Source organism: Nicotiana sylvestris, chromosome 12 (genome assembly GCF_000393655.2).
Source record: "Nicotiana sylvestris chromosome 12, ASM39365v2, whole genome shotgun sequence".
Lineage (NCBI taxonomy): Eukaryota > Viridiplantae > Streptophyta > Magnoliopsida > Solanales > Solanaceae > Nicotiana > Nicotiana sylvestris.
In genome coordinates this window covers 142,512,013-142,529,066 of record NC_091068.1, presented here as the reverse complement: position 1 = coordinate 142,529,066, position 17,054 = coordinate 142,512,013, and the positions used below count along the sequence as shown (strand labels likewise).

The window sequence follows — 17,054 nt, the reverse complement described above, 5'->3', positions numbered from 1 at the left end:
CTTTACCATTCCATAGTCACTAGAACCACTTAATTCTGACTTAATGCCACATCACCCCATATTCCCCCCTTTAGGAGAGTACTAAGAGTTAGAGCCACGAGGATACCTATAGATGTTTTACCTCTTCATCTTTGGAGTCTTTTTACATCATCGATGACCCTTACTTGCCTTGCGACAATCCTTCTGTACCAAGGTTAACAAAAATTTTCTTACCAACGAGGGTGACACTTAATGTAGCTGGCACACATAGTCCCTTAAGCTTAACTTTGCTCGCATTGCTTGCTTTAGGAAAACGTCTTCCTGAATGGCCATTCTCTGAATTTCTCATGAATCTTCTTCTGTTGTCCATTCTATTATCGCCGGAACGCAATATGAAATTCTCATGATGTCGACCATTATCAAACCACTCAGTCCCTAATTTATGTTTAGTTTATCTTGTTCACCAATCCATACTGATTTCTATTAATCTGGGGTCTAACTTTTCTTTCTGGTAATCACGTTAGAGTCACGAACTTATTTCTCGAAATGAGGATATGACTTTATGGCTTATACTCTTTTGTTGTCTCAAGGCCTGTCACCTCTCGTCTTTTCCTTCCCTTGACTGTAGACTCTGTAATCCTGCCATTTTTTTTATCTACTGTTGTCATCCATGTATCATATCTTACTCGTAATGCTACATTAACTCTCTTCTTATTTCCCTGCTAACATTTCTATCCATCATTTAATTATGAAAACTTCAACAAGACATTGTTTTGCTTTTAGCTCCCCTTGCACCATCCACTGGCTCTTCGAGTTGCCTAACATTCTCTCTCTACTAGGGACGAGAGCCACACTAATGTAATATTTATCCCTTCTAGGCTTCCAGTGCCTATCTTTGTAGTACCCATATCTAGCTGAACTATTTTAGAGTGCACCATATGGGTGTCTCACAAGGAGACCTACTAACACATTTGCAATATCCTTCGGAAATTTCAACGAACGACAAACAATCCATCTATATTATTGGGTAACTCTAACCCCAGCCAGATCCTTATATCCGTCCTTCTCTTATACTACTTTTGTTAGCTTCCATAGGGCATAAATGAGATGGGTGTGGCCAATTGTATATACCTCTGTTATTGTTGAAGGTAACTCAAAAGGCTTATATTCCTCTGCCTGAATTGTAAATACTGGTAATCTTCATTAACTGGGTGTCTCGTACCCTTCTTCACCTTGCTTCTTTTACCTGTTGAAACTTGTATCTATCTTTTGAAGCTCTCACACCCTTTCACCATAGGGGTGGATAGATATTCTTGCTTTAAGGCTCCTTATCAAGAGGCTTACACGTCTTAGTACACACATGATCTACTGAAGGCCTTACATTTACTCATCATAAACATCATGACAAATGGAGTTCCTCTAACTCAACTCTTCCATAGCCATTCAATCTCTTATTACGAATAAAATAGAAGATAGGAGATTGAATTCTTATAAGTGAGCTCTACTACACGATCTAGAGTAAGAAGAAAGAGTGATAGTCCTAAATGTCTTGTAGCCTCCTCCTTATAAGTGTGGTGCACTACACACCCATAAACAAAACTCTACTAGACACGGCTTGTAGATTCCCTAGGACAGAACTGCTCTGATACCACTGTCACACCTCCTTTTTACCACCCGAAGGGAGGTATAAGGGAGTTTCTCCAATTTAAATGACATTATTCGAAATGAGATTATTTATTCAATTCAGAGTCGCCACTTGGAATATTTTAATTGGTGTTCCAAGTCACCGGTTTATTTTTTAATCCCAAATCGAGGAAATTTCGACTTTCCTTTTGAAGTCTGCGAACCAGAAATTCTAAGTAAAGAATTCTGTTAACCCGGGAGAAGGTGTTAGGCATTCCGGGGTTCCGGAGTTCTTGCATGGTCGCTTAAACCATTATAATTGGCCTATTATCTGATTTTAATACATGTTTTAACCTATGGTACTATTTTAACTTATTAAACCGCTTTTAATCATTTTTAAGGAAGATTCAACATTATCTAAAACACGTCTTGAACCACGCCACATGAAATGCACCCACGGTCCACGACACATTTTATTTAACGTTGTTGAGATTTGGATTTGGGTCACATGAAATGCACACCCGAGTTTAAGGAAGTTAATTTAAATTATGCACCTAAAGCAACTACACACTTTCAAGTTTGCGAGGGCCATGGAAAATTCACTAATGGCACGCCTCGATTCCTAGGGATTAAAATTAATTAAGTGAGGGCCACGCATATTAAGATTTTATTTGGCACGACACACCTCAAACTATTAAAGGGCCTAATTAATTAAAGAAGGCTTGAAGAAATTGTAATTATTTTAGGCTAAGGTTCAAACTTGATTCACTAAGTGGAAAGGCATATCACTAAATGAAACCGTTCTAATTTATTCCATGGCTTGGGCCTGGCCTGGAGCCCAATAGTCAATTGCTGGTTACTTGACAAAAACGAGAACACAATTGGTCTCGACATGAAACCTAAACCGAAAACTAAATGGCAAGAGGGGAATTTGGCACAACTGGGCCAATGTTGGTGGCCCAATTTAACGTTTAAGCATTAACAATTGAGGGAACACTACATCTTTCATCAAATCTTTGAATCTGAACCAAATATTGACTATCTTAAATACATGCGAAGCACATTTGAATACCACATACATTCTATACTGAAAATATGATCCCCAACGTGATAACAAAACCTTTACACCAATTGTTCCTCATTTAATATCAGAAATTCAGAGATCAAAACTCATGCTAAATTCTGATTTCAGACCAACACATTTAACCAAGGCTACATGACTCAATATTTTCTAAAGAAAACCAACTGTAAAGATTTAATCTAATTTTTAGCCAAAAGATTGATATGATTTCAAGGAAACAACCCTACTAATATGGACTTGAACCTAACTAATTCCAGACTTTTGAAGAAGAAATTCATGCTTACTGATATTTATCAAAGTAGAAGCCAAACATTAAAATGATTACATACTGACTATTGACTTTGAAATGAATCAGCTAAACATTTCAATAAAATGAAGCAATGCATGACTTCAAACAGCACACTACAACCACTCATATGTATTCCAATTAAAAGCTTCTAGCCTCCAACCTACGCTTGGCATTTTTAGCAAATTCAGGCAGGAATCAACACCAAACAAACACTAGTTTCAGCGAAACCAAAACAAGTCTGAACCTTTTGCTGCAGTAACCTTAACATGTCCATTCATACAAACACAACACCCAAACTCATCTAGACTAATTGGCTAGAGCCCATGATTTATCAACATTACAAACCAAACTTAAAACTAAAACAGAAAAGAACAAACGTAACAAAGAAAACCAAACTAATTATAGAATCTGATGATTTTCAGGAATATAGGAAACAACATTACAAACTAATATGACATAGATTTCAACTCAATCAAATAACTTCATGTTCTTCCATTTCACATGTCAAAGAGGTGAGAAATACCTGGTCACAACAACAAAACAAACAAGAAAAATGAGCTGGGAGCAAACAGAAGCAACAACAGTAGTAAACTCAAGTAAAGAGGAAATAACAGCAGGATTAGCTCGAAAACCAGCAATAGAACAGTGATTAGACAGCCCTTAGACCATATTTGAATCCCCGAATAAGCTAGAAATCCGTTGAAGGTTTCAAAATGGAAAGACTAATTGAAGAACTAGACCAATTTTCTACCAAAATGCAAGAGTTTTGAAGTTCTTTTAGCTAAGCCGTTTGTAACTTTTTTCAGAATTTTTTAGTCTCTGATTTTCTAACTTGTGAGTGAAGAAAGAATGCCTTTATAGGCAAGACTTAGGGTAGCAGAAAATGATTTTAGTTTTGCCCTTAAATCCTTTTGGAAATTTCATTTTTGCTCTCATGTCCTTAGTTTAAAAATCAGTCTTTCATATAAGTCCCAATCCCCACCTTCTAGGCAGCTTCCTAAGTTAGTTAAGAGAGATTCCCTACCCTGAATTTCCTAATTTAACCTTTGAACCTCTGTTTTTTACTTTAGGAAACCAAATGGGTCAAATTGACCCAATAGCTCAGCCCAAATCTAGGCTTGCAAGACCCGGATTGAATTCTTTCCCTGGTCTTCTGATTTAACAGAGCCTCAATTCAACATTGAAAGCTCAAAAACTCTCAAATGTTCACTTACAGAGTCTTAAGGACTCGTGAAATTTTAGGCCTAAGAGAAAAATAGAAACAGAAAATCAAAACACATACAAAACTTAAAACCAGAAAACAAAATGCTAACTAATCAACTCTAAGACCAACATGCAAACACGGATGATTTAAAAGAAATGAAAGAACGGAAAAACAAAATTAGAAAATAAAAGAAAGAAACAGAGGAAGATGAGAAGAGTACTACAAATGAAAATTAAACATCAGAAGATAAAGAAAAATACCTAAAAATGGCATGGACAGTGGAAAATTGAAAAGAACCTTCAAACCTTCAAAATTTGGCCAAGTTTGACCTTAATCGTGTGTTCTTGTCAAGAACACACGAATAAAATCCAACTAGACCCCAACTCTTCACTGAAATTTCGATTTGGTTTTTTTTTTGGGATTTTAGGGTTCGACTTTAGATTTGAGATTCGAATAGTTCCGGAAATATTCGAGGGAAACCAGTGATGGATTTGGTATGAGGGAGTTATGGGGGTTATATGGTGTGGATTTGAGGCGGATTGGAGGCGGCGGCGCCGACTTGAGGTGGTGGAGAATCAAGGCGGCATTAAGGTTTAGGTTGTTGTCTCTGAGGATGAAAGTAAAGTGAAGAGACGAGTTTGAAGGGGGGGGGGGCGTTGGGGGGTTTTAGAACACTTATATAGTAACAGGGACCCCAGTTCCAGACCATTTGATCAAATGAGATCGACGGTCCTGGTCGAAGGCAATTGAAACGGGATCGTTTTGGCTCCTGAGTAGGGTTTGGACCGGGTAGGGGGACGGGTTTGGGCTGGTTTGGTCGGGTTTGGACGGCTAAAGGGTGTAACCGTTTGGGCATGAAGGATTTTAATGGTTTTGGCCCAAAAATCTGACTCTTTTCCATTCTTTTCCTTTTCCTTTTTATTTCAAAATTCTTTTTTTTTTTTCAAAATTAAAAATAACTTAAATTACTCCCTAAACCAGATTAACCTACCAAAATAAATTAATTAGCTCTAAATAATAATTATCACAACTAATTAAAACCAAATTAAAAGAAAAACTACAAAATTCGAAGCTAAAAATTAAAAATGCAAAAATGAGTTATTTTTTGTGCATTTTTGTAAAACACTAAATTACTAATTAATCTAAAAAAAAGTAAAATTAAATCCTAAATGCAAATGCAATGTATTTTTGTATTTTTTATGATTTAAACAAGATTAAATATGCACATGAAAATGCAAACAATCAGGAAAATTCTATAATAATTCCTAAATTAACAAATAATTAAAAGAAAAAAAATCTAATTTTTGGAATTCTGTAGGAGTAATACATGTGAAGCAAAAATTACGTGCTCACAACCACTTTTGTCACGACCCAAACCGATGAGCCGTGATGGGCACCGGTACCTTACTCAACCGAGTACCAACTTAATGTATCTTTCTTATTACATCATCATAAATAGGTGGGCCAGAAGGCGCGTCATGATACAACCAGAGTAAACATGAGAGAATACCCGACACAGAACGAACCAACCTGATATAGAAACTCATACCTGTGACATACTGGCATATAAGACCAATGTGATCCGTTATATACTTAAAATATAGGCCGACAAGGCCATACAAGTATCCGTATACATGACATCTGGCTACAATCCTCAAAGAGTACATACTTATTATAAAGGTTGGGAGAGGGCCCCGCCATACCAAACAATACGCGTCTAAATCATACTGACCAAACAAGCAACTCTGGAGCAATGGAGGGCACCAACATCTTCTGCTGAGCTGATAGTCTACTTGGAGGACTCTCAACCTGTCTATCGGGACCTGTGGGCATGAAAAGCAGCATCCTCAGGCAAAAGGGACGTCAGTACAAATAATGTACCGAGTATGTAAGGAATGAAAATCAGTAAATAATGGACAATAGACATGAGAGAGACATGGAGTAAAAGACTCGACATGCCTATCTGAATATCTATGTGAATCATTTAATACTTATAATGTCATGTATATGCATATAAATGTAATACCATGCATAGGTATATACGTTCGTAACGTCATCAAGCCTTTGAGGGCATCCCATCATATCATCTCGGCCATTGGGGGCAAATCATCAATGTATACCAGCTGATCAGGTGGTGATGCGTATATAACACCGTAACCTTTTTCCATATCCCATATACATATATTATACATATATACACGTATATAATGTCATCTGGTCATGGGTCAATATAAATGAATGCAATGCATGAGAAGAATGTCAATAAAATCTCTCGGAACGTCATAATACCATTATACCTGTGATTAATATCATGAAAGAAACTTTATCAACTTACATATTTTCTGAGACCCATGAACAGATGATAGAATAATATGATACATGGGGAATCAAGAACATAAGCATCTCTAATATTTCTATGAATAGAGTCATGTATGAAAATTGTAAATTTGCTCATTTCATTTGTGTCGTATGGATCATGCCAAAAAGAAATAAGGGATAACCTTAACATACCTGAGTCGATTCTCTTGACAATCCTTCCAACACATATCAATTTTGACAACACGTAACGACGGATCGAAGTAGAGGAAAATCCGTATGATGTTTTTGAGAAAAATTGTACCGTGCTCTCTTAGGACTGCAAATTCCGTTGCTATTACGCAGTGTAACTTTGTATTAAAATTTTGCCCAAAAACTATCACTTTCCTTAATTTTAATTCACGTTTCTTGTGAATTAGAAGTCTTAGAGATTCTTGAAATTTTTAAAGCTTCATCAACTCATTGTTGCTTGTAATAAGTGTTTGAGTGATAATGTGACAAAAGGAAAAGTATGCATGCTACCACTAATCAGCAACCATTTGAGATGTGATAATTCAGAATTTGAGAGGTTCGCGAGGGAGAGGAACAATGAGACTGATTTAACCATTTAGCTAAAGTTGACAAACCGTATTATATCCACTCCAAATAATGCCTTACGTCTAGCTAAGATCCAAAAGAAATCTATGGCATATAAAATTTGCGAGAGCGAAATAAACTTGTGCCAATCACACTCTACGACTGATTTATGTAGCAAACTTATGCAATTTCCTCTTGTTTTATGCATAATAATCCTGGTAGGCCACCACCTCTTTAGGTAGATCAGTTTGTCACTTGTCATTTTGTAAGAATTAACGTCTTTAATTTATCTAACCTAATTAAATTTCTTTGTCATCTCTGTCCGATCACATGTATGCCCGAAAATAAGGACTATCATCACGTTCATGGCAAATCAAGTTAAATTTAATTTGCTGACATTTCTTCAAATTTATCTCTACCATATTACGTGGTTCATCTACCATTTTACGTACTATTCTCACTCCATCCCTACCTATCATATTCCTTACCACAAAATACCTTATCATCTTAATTTTCTATAAAAGACACGCAACTTCACTTCATTTTAGAAAAATATGAATACCCCTTGCTATAGAAAACCTAAAATTCACTTCACTTTAGAAAATATACCTCTCCCTCTCATGTAAGCACAAAACAAAGGAAGAAAGTGGGAAACCGTACGTCGTATAACTCCTAGAAAATCATATCATTCGCTTATAACGTGTTGTCACCAGAGTCATAAATACTCGAAGTAAGTTCCTGTCTCGCCCTATCTCTAAAGGGAGAGACATCCTAATACACTTTAAAAAATGAACCTAACAGACCAAAATCCTCATGCTATATTATTTCCTTACCCTCTCCAAGGTCATGTAATTCCCTTTGTTAACCTAGCCATCAAACTTGCATCCAATGGCTTCACCATTACTTTTGTAAACACTCAATCAGTTCACCACCAAATATCCAAAGCCCGGCTGAAAAATGGCATCAAGGGCGATGATCTTTTCTCGGGTGCACGAAAATCAGGCCTGAATATACGAGATGTGACAATTTACGATGGTTTCCCTATAGATTTTGATCGATCACTTAACCATGATAAATATTATGAAGCTATACTAAATGACTTTGGTGCCCATGTTGATGAGCTTGTTGAAAACTTAGTCCTCTCAAATCCACCACCAAATATACTAGTTGCTGATACTTTTTATGTATGGCCATCAACCAAAGTATAATTTGGTGAATGTCTCGTATTGGACAGAACCAGCTCTTGTTTTAAGTATGTATTATCACTTGGATTTGCTAAGACAAAATGGCCACTACGATTGTATTGGTAAGTCTCCACTTAATGCCTATGGATTTTTAACATGCTTCTTACGTCGACTTTTGGGTATTATCTTTTTGTGCTTAATTTCTATATATTGATAGTGTAAAAATCCTTTTTACACTACTAGGTCACCTAAAGGATAACTACACGTCATTGTCTATATAACAATGGTGTATTAATCTAGAAAAAAAGGTTTGTTACCTGCTATAATAGGTTAAAACTAGGGGCGTATCTAGCCCTTAGTGTATGGATTCACGTGAACCCATGCTCCATTCCCTTATTCATGTATAACAATATAATATTTTTTTAAAATTACTTATATATATATATATATGTGTGTGTGTGTGTGCGCGCGCGCGCGCACCCATGCCCAAGGACTCATATGGGTGCAATAATTATTGGGTGTAACTCTAAAGTGAAATTAGCGGTGCAAAACCCACTCCGGACGATCTTGTTTTCGACATTGAGTATAGATATATATATATATATGTAAAAATCAATAAAATTTCAAAAAGTATAATTTTAAACCTATAATTTCAAAGTATAGCAGGTTCAGGGTAATAGACTAAAGTTAAACCCGTCAAATGAGAATTCTAGATCTACCTGTTTATAATAGTGCACCCTCATCTTGAAATCCTGGATCCGCCTCTGGTTAAAACACACTGATGTGTAAAAATTCTTTACATTGTAAGCGTATATAAGTGCAGTCTTCTTTTTTTTTTTTTGGGAGAAAACATGTGGACAATGTAGACTATAAATCATAAGTTGTTTGCTGATGTTAAAAGATTTATCGAACTCGAAACTATTGAATAGTAAAGCAGGGAGATTCTCCTTAAAGCAGTAGCGTAGATGTATATTTTAACTAGGATTGCCTATGATATTAATCATTTTCAAAAGCTTAATATTTATTCTATATATGCTTGTTATTATATTTTCATGATTTGCGAGACAAACGCCAGGACGTGATAGATTACATACCAGGAGGGAAAGCAATAAAGCCAACAGATTTAGCTTCTTATCTTCAGTCTAATGATACAAATATGGTGATGAACCGAATAATCCACAAAGCAGTATTCACAGACGTGAAAAAAGCAGAATTTATCATTTGTAACACAGTGCAACAACTCGAATCCGAAATCATTTCAGCATTACAAGAGAAGCAGCCTGTTTATGCAATTGGACCACTTTTCTCCCCTGGCTTCACCAAGAGTTCAGTGTCTACGAGCCTGTGGTCCGAGTCCGATTGCACCACTTGGCTCGACGCCAAACCGCATGGCTCAGTCTTGTACGTGTCATTCGGAAGCTATGCTCACACTAGTAAAGATAATATTATGGAAATTGCAAGTGGTCAGTGACGTAGATTTCATTTGGGTACTTCGTCCTAATATTGTTAGTTCGGAAGAAGCTGATTATTTACCAATTGGTTACGAAGATATTATTAAGGATCGAGGGTTAGTTGTGCCGTGGTGTTGTCAAACTGCGGTAATTTCTCATCCAGCAGTCGGAGGATTCTTGACTCATTGGGGTTGGAATTCGATCTTGGAAAGTATATGGTGTTCTGTTCCGTTTATTTGTTTTCCTTTGCTGACTGATCAATTCACTAATCGGAAATTAGTGGTTGATGATTGGAAAATTGGGATTAATCTTTGTGATAAGGAATCAATCACGAGGGATGAAGTGGAAGAGAAAGTTAAACTTTTGATGAGAGGAAAATTAGCAGAAGAAATGAAGCAACAAATCAAGAAAGTCAGGAAAGTATTAGAGGATGCAGTGGCGATAAATGGATCATCTCAAGTGAATTTCTTAAAGTACAAAATTCAAAAGAAAAATGTGGTTGCTTTAAAATCCGAGGAGCAGCAATTAAACCACGCTGCAAAATGATTACCATCCCGTAAAACATCCCGCATTCATGCAGGGTTCGAGCAAGGATCGCACCCTAAGAGATGTGATGTCGATAGCCGACCCTAATACAAGCATTAATGGTCATCCTGTATTCCCTTGAAAATAAAAATTCCCGATAAGGATAACATTATGTGTTGCTTTATTATGAATTGAGAAAAAAGGCTATTAGTTTGTACTCCTAAAATCTAACGTGCATAAATTCTGAAATCTATACATTGTTTAAAATGCACTTCATTTATTAAAAAAGAATATCCCTTTTCATTTATTTTATGAGGTTCAATCAAGAAAGGGACTTTGGATCATAATTATAGGCAAAAACTCAGATATAATGTGTACATTAGAATAAAAAATCTCAATGAAGCTTCTGGCACAAGAAAAATGTATGTAGTAACTCACTAAAATGACAATAAAATATTACATTTTCAAGTAAATAGAATCATTTTTTCGGTTTGATCCTGAAATTAGGCCTCTCTTTTTTATCATTCTTCTGGGAAACTTTAATATTCATTGGCAATGAAATAGCTGTTGCGGAAGCCAAATGTATATAGTGTGAATAAGTCACAACTACTATACCAAAAATTATGACAGCCACCAAATAATAAATAAGACAGTAAAGCAACAATAAAGGGAACACCAGAATTTACGAGGTTCGGCTAATTTTGCCTACTCCTCGGACACAACCAATATTTTATTCCACTCCAAAAATACAAGTGAAATAATACTAAAGAGAGAAGATACAAATGCCTTAAACAGATGAGAAGGCAAATGAGAGGTGTGTTTCAATCCTAAACATTAGGCCTTCTTTTATAGGGGAAAAATCCCCCCAAACTTAACTCCCAACCAATGTGGGACTTTGGCATTTTGCCAAACTTCAACAAATCTCCACCTTGGCAAAATTCCACATTTTCAATTCTCTCTCAATAACAAATTTTGGTTGTGTCTTCATCTTCAATCTTCAGTGTTCAACAATGTTGATCAAATCCAAACAATGTTGAAACTTGATCGCAGTCACCACCTTAGTTAGCATATCAGCAGGATTCTCCGTAGTATGAATTTTCTTCACTGTGACTCCTCCTTCTTCTATGATTTCTCGTACGAAATGATACCGAACATCAATATGCTTCGTCCTTGCATGATAAACTTGGTTCTTCGCTAATTGAATAGCACTTTGACTATCACAAAAAATTGTGATACCTTTTTGTTCAACACCAAGCTCCTTTAGCAATCCTTGAAGCCAAATTGCCTCCTTCACAGCCTCTGTAATAGCCATGTACTCTGCCTCTGTTGTAGACAAAGCAACTGTTGACTGCAAAGTAGACTTCCAACTAACTGGTGCTTTTGCAAAAGTAAACACATAACCAGTAGTTGATCTTCGTTTGTCCAGATCACCCGCAAAATCTGAGTCACAATATCCAACTACAGACTGATTGTATTCCTGCTCAAAAACTAACCCGACATCTACAGTATTATGAATATACCGTAGAATCCACTTCACAGCTTGCCAATGCTCCTTCCCTGGATTGTGCATATATCTGCTAATAATTCCAACAGCTTGTGAAATGTCAGGCCTTGTGCAAACCATTGCATACATCAAGCTACCAACAACATTTGCGTATGGTACCTTTGACATATACTCTCGTTCAGCTTCATCCATTGGCAACATAATAGTACTTAGCTTAAAATGGGAAGCAAGTGGAGTACTAACTGGCTTAGTCTTGTCATCTATGCCAAAACGTTGAAGTACTCTCTTCAAATATTCCTTTTGAGATAAACAGAGTTTCTTTGAACGTCTATCTCTAATTATCTCCATGCCAAGAATTTTCTTTGCCTCACCCAAATCCTTCATCTCGAACTCCTTCTTCAGTTGAATCTTCAACTTATCAATTTCTTCCGAATTCTTGGAAGCTATCAACATATCATCAACATATAGGAGAAGATATACAAAGGAACCATCTTTAAGCTTGTGCAAATACACACAATGATCGTATTTGCTTCTCTTGTACCCTTGCTGCAACATAAACTTGTCAAATTGTTTGTACCATTGTCTAGAAGATTATTTCAAACCGTACAACGATTTTTCAAGTTTGCACACCATATTTTCTTTTCCAGCAACTTTGAATCCTTCTGGCTGAGTCATGTAGATTTCCTCCTCCAAGTTTTCATGTAAAAACGCAGTTTTTACATCCATCTGAACTAGTTCCAAATCCAATTGTGCTACCAAAGCCAACATAATTCTAATGGAGGAATGTTTTACAACTGGAGAAAACACTTCATTGTAATCAATTCCCTCCTTTTGAGCATATCCTTTGGCCACCAATCTTGCTTTGTAGCGAACATCTACTTGGTTAGGAAATCCTTCCTTCTTTGCAAATACCCATTTGCACCCAATTGCTTTCTTTCCCTTCGGGAGATTGGCCAATCTCCATGTATGATTCTGATGAAGGGACTGTATTTCATCATTCATGGCAATCCTCCACTTATCTTCTTCTGAACTTTGGACAGCGTCTTTATAAGTAGTAGGAACATCATCAGCTACAATTGAGGTTGCACAAGCAACCGTCTCTATGAGACGAACAGGTTTCGTTATTGTTCTTTTTGGCCTGCTGGTTGCTATTGATTCAAGTTGTTGTTGAGGTTCCTGAGTTGGAATCTCCTCTACTGGCTCTCCTTCCAGAGGGTAATCTTCATTTGTTTCCTCCTCTGCTTCTTGTGTAGGAAAAATAAATTTTCCCTCAAACTCCACCTGCTTAGAAGCACCTTTATTTTGTTTGGTATCTTCTGTTACCTTATTTACCATAGCAGATTCATCAAAGGTAACATCCCTGCTGAATATTACTTTCTTTGTCATAGGACACCATAAGCGATATCCTTTGACTCCAGAAGTAATTCCCATAAAAATAGCCTTCTTTGCCCTTGGATCCAATTTTGACTCTGTCACATGATAATATGCAGTTGAGCCAAACACGTGCAAAGAGTCATAATCTACAGCAGGCTTTCCATACCATTTTTCAAATGGTGTCTTGCCATCAATAGCAGCAGATGGTAGACGATTAATGAGGTGGCATGCATATGTAATTGCCTCAGCCCAAAATTCTTTGCCCAAGCCAGCATTGGACAACATACACCGTACCTTCTCCAGCAAGGTCCGGTTCATACGTTCAGCCACTCCATTCTGTTGTGGTGTATGTCTGACAGTGAAGTGTCGGACGATGCCATCATTTTGACAGACCTTATTGAAATGATCATTTTTGTATTCACCTCCATTGTCTGTGCGAATACACTTGATCCTCTTGCCTGTTTGATTCTCCACCATCGTCTTCCATTTGAGAAAAATTCCCAACACTTCATCTTTGCTCTTCATTGTATACACCCATACTCTTCGGGAAAAATCATCAACAAAGGTTACAAAATAGTGCTTCCCACCCAATGAAGGTGTTTTGGAAGGACCCCAAACATCAGAGTGTACATAATCCAAAATGCCTTTAGTATTATGGATCGTTGTACCAAATTTAACCCTTGTCTGTTTCCCTTTAACACAATGCTCACAAAACTCCAAGTTGCAAGCCTTGACTCCTTTTAACAATCCTTGATCTGATAGAGTTTTCAAGGATTTTCCTCTAGCATGTCCCAAGCGCATGTGCCATAGCTTGGTTGCTTCTGCCTCTTTGTCGTCACTGGATGTCACTGTCGCTGTCCCAATAATTGTACTGCCACGATAGCGGTACATATTATTATTCTTCCGATTAGCCTTCATTACCACTAGTGCACCGGAGCATACTCTCATCACTCCATTTTCTGCAATGATTTTGAACCCTTTTGATTCTAGGGCTCCCACAGAGATGAGATTCTTCTTCAAATCCGGTACATATCGAACATCTGTTAATGTTCTGATCATTCCATCATGGTTCCTTAATCGTATTGAACCAATGCCATATGAGGTAAGAGGGTTGTTATCCGCTGTGTGGACGACTCCATATTCTCCTTCTTGAAATTCCACGAACCAGTCCCTATTGGGACACATATGATAGCTACAAGCCGAGTCCATCAACCATATGTCTGATGATGTTGATGACTCTGTTGTAACTAATGAGAAGTCTGAATCATCACAATCAGCTACATTTGAATCCATAATGGCATTTCCATTGTTATGTTTGGCCTTATTCTTCAACTTCGGACAGTCTTTCTTCCAGTGCCCTTTTTCTCGACAAAAGGCACATTCATCTTTGCTGGGTCTGGATCTTGACTTGGATCTTCCCTTCTTTGTCCTCGTTTGACTTTGAGGACGACCCCTCACAAATAGTGCTTCTCCTTCTCCGCCCTTCTGTTTTTCTCGCTTTCTTTGTTCATAGCTGTACAAAGCCGAACAAACTTCTCTGAGAGAAACTTCGTCATTTCCATGGAGTAGAGTAGTTTCAAGATGCTCGTACTCATCAGGAAGTGACGCCAACAACATCAAGGCCAAGTCACCATCATCATAAGTTGTATCCATATTTTGCAAATCTGTGACCAACTTATTGAAACTGGTGATATGTTCATTCATCGTGGTACCAGGAACATAGGTGAAGTGAAACAGTCTCTTCTTCATGTACAATTTATTTTGACTATTTTTCTTCAAAAATTTATCCTCCAGTGCTTTCCATAATTTACTTGCAGAAGTTTCCTTTGTGTATGGATATTTCTGCTCTCTAGCAAGGTAGGATCGAATGGTACCGCAAGCAACACGGTTGAGAATCTTCCAATCTTCTTCTCCAATAACATCTGGTTTCTTTTCTTCAATGGCCAGATCTAGCCCTTGTTGAAAAAGGACATCTAGAACCTCGCCTTGCCACATCCCAAAATGCCCGGACCCGTCAAAAATTTCTACCGCAAATTTCGCATTTGACACAATTCTTGTCATAAGCGAAGATGCCAATGATGACGTATTGTTGACACTTGATGTAGATTCTTCTTGTTTATTGTCTCCCATATTTGACACAAATATTATTTAATAGCTGACGACACAAATCAAGATTATTTCCTTTCTGATGTAGAAGATCAGACTAAGCTGCAACCACAGAGCATACTCAGACAGAACCTTGACTCAGTTACCAAGATAAATCTTTTCTGATGTGGAAGATCAGACTATGCTGCAACCACAGAGCATACTTAGACAGTACCTTGGCTCTGATACCAATTGTTGCGGAAGCCAAATGTATATAGTGTGAATAAGTCACAACTACTATACCAAAAATTATGACAGCCACCAAATAATAAATAAGACAGTAAAGCAACAATAAAGGGAACACCAGAATTTACAAGGTTCGGCTAATTTTGCCTACTCCTCGGACACAACCAATACTTTATTCCACTCCAAAAATACAAGTGAAATAATACTAAAGAGAGAAGATACAAATGTCTTAAACAGATGAGAAGACAAATGAGAGGTGTGTTTCAATCCTAAACATTAGGCCTTCTTTTATAGGGGAAAAATCCCCCCAAACTTAACTCCCAACCAATGTGGGACTTTGGCATTTTGCCAAACTTCAACAATAGCTTCATCAAAGAAGAAATAATCCTTCCTCATTCTTTCCCAACCCAAATTAGCTAGTTCATTCGATCGCTTGTATATTACCTTCTCTATAACAAAAAAAATGTTGGTAGGTAATTACTATAGTGTACATAGTAACAAAAAATGATGGAAGGATAAACGGTGCAGATGTCATTTAATTAAAGATTAAATGTTCTTAGTCAGATATTACAAGCACTAAAGTCAGAACTACTAATAATCGATGGACCAAAAGTACTACTATACAATTATATTTTTGGGTAAATGACCAAACGTACTAGTATTAAAATTTATTGTTGCTTTTACTGGCGATGTCGTGACTATGTTTTCTATTTATGTCGTTTTTTATGTTAATTGCCTTCCTGACTGGTTTTTAAGGAGCTGTTGTGTAGCTAATGCAATCTGTAAATGTCGCATTTGTTAAAAACATTTATATATCGCATTATGCGGTTTAAACGTCGCACTCACTAATTGTTAATAAGTCGGATTGCAAACAGCTTCTATAAGCCCCATTACGAACTACGATTAAGTCGCATGCGATTTACAATTTAGGACAGAGTCTTTTCTGTTAACTACCTACGACAACAACCTCAACTCCGCCGTCTGCCGCCGTTCTTAAAACCGGGCATTTCGAAGCTTGTCAGTGTATCTATTTTTGGATGTTCTTGAGGGTTTATAGAAAGTCAGGGCCATACATAGCAAGATAAGGATAAGCCAGCTTCTGTTGATATGAATTTTGGTTCCCATTCGAAGAAATTAAAGTTAGGGTTTTATAGTTGTAGTCGGATTTTCAAGAATATGTAACCGGTATTCCTACCAAAGACTTTGATGATAATTTCTTGAAACCAAAGTTAGTACATTCTGGTTTTATATTCTGATGTGAGGGGTATGGAATTGGTATGGTTTAGGAAGTAAAATTTGATTTGGTGATATTTTTTATGGGAAGTGCTTTCCCTTTAATGGGTCATACGTAGCGCTATATGATTTGGTTAGGCCAAGAATTATACCAGAAAAGGAAAGTAAGTATGATTTGAACCATCAATACCGCTGGAGGTGGCTAATTACCGGACTAAATTAAATAATTTTTTTTTTTTTGGTAACCATTGTGAATTACCATTGACAAACCAAAACGATTACAAATAAAGAGCACCTAGTTCCACATAGCACAACTTTAGGCCTCCAACGAAACAGAGCGGAACAAAAACAGAATGTTAGTTACACATTAGCTTATGTACTAAC

At 37.0% G+C, this 17,054-nt stretch overlaps 1 pseudogene; it reads left to right on the top strand.

The window, feature by feature from the left end:
- The first annotated feature begins 7,646 nt into the window (after positions 1–7,646).
- On the top strand, positions 7,647–10,445 carry LOC104226480 (UDP-glycosyltransferase 86A1-like; annotated as a pseudogene).
- Positions 10,446–17,054: the final 6,609 nt, after the last annotated feature.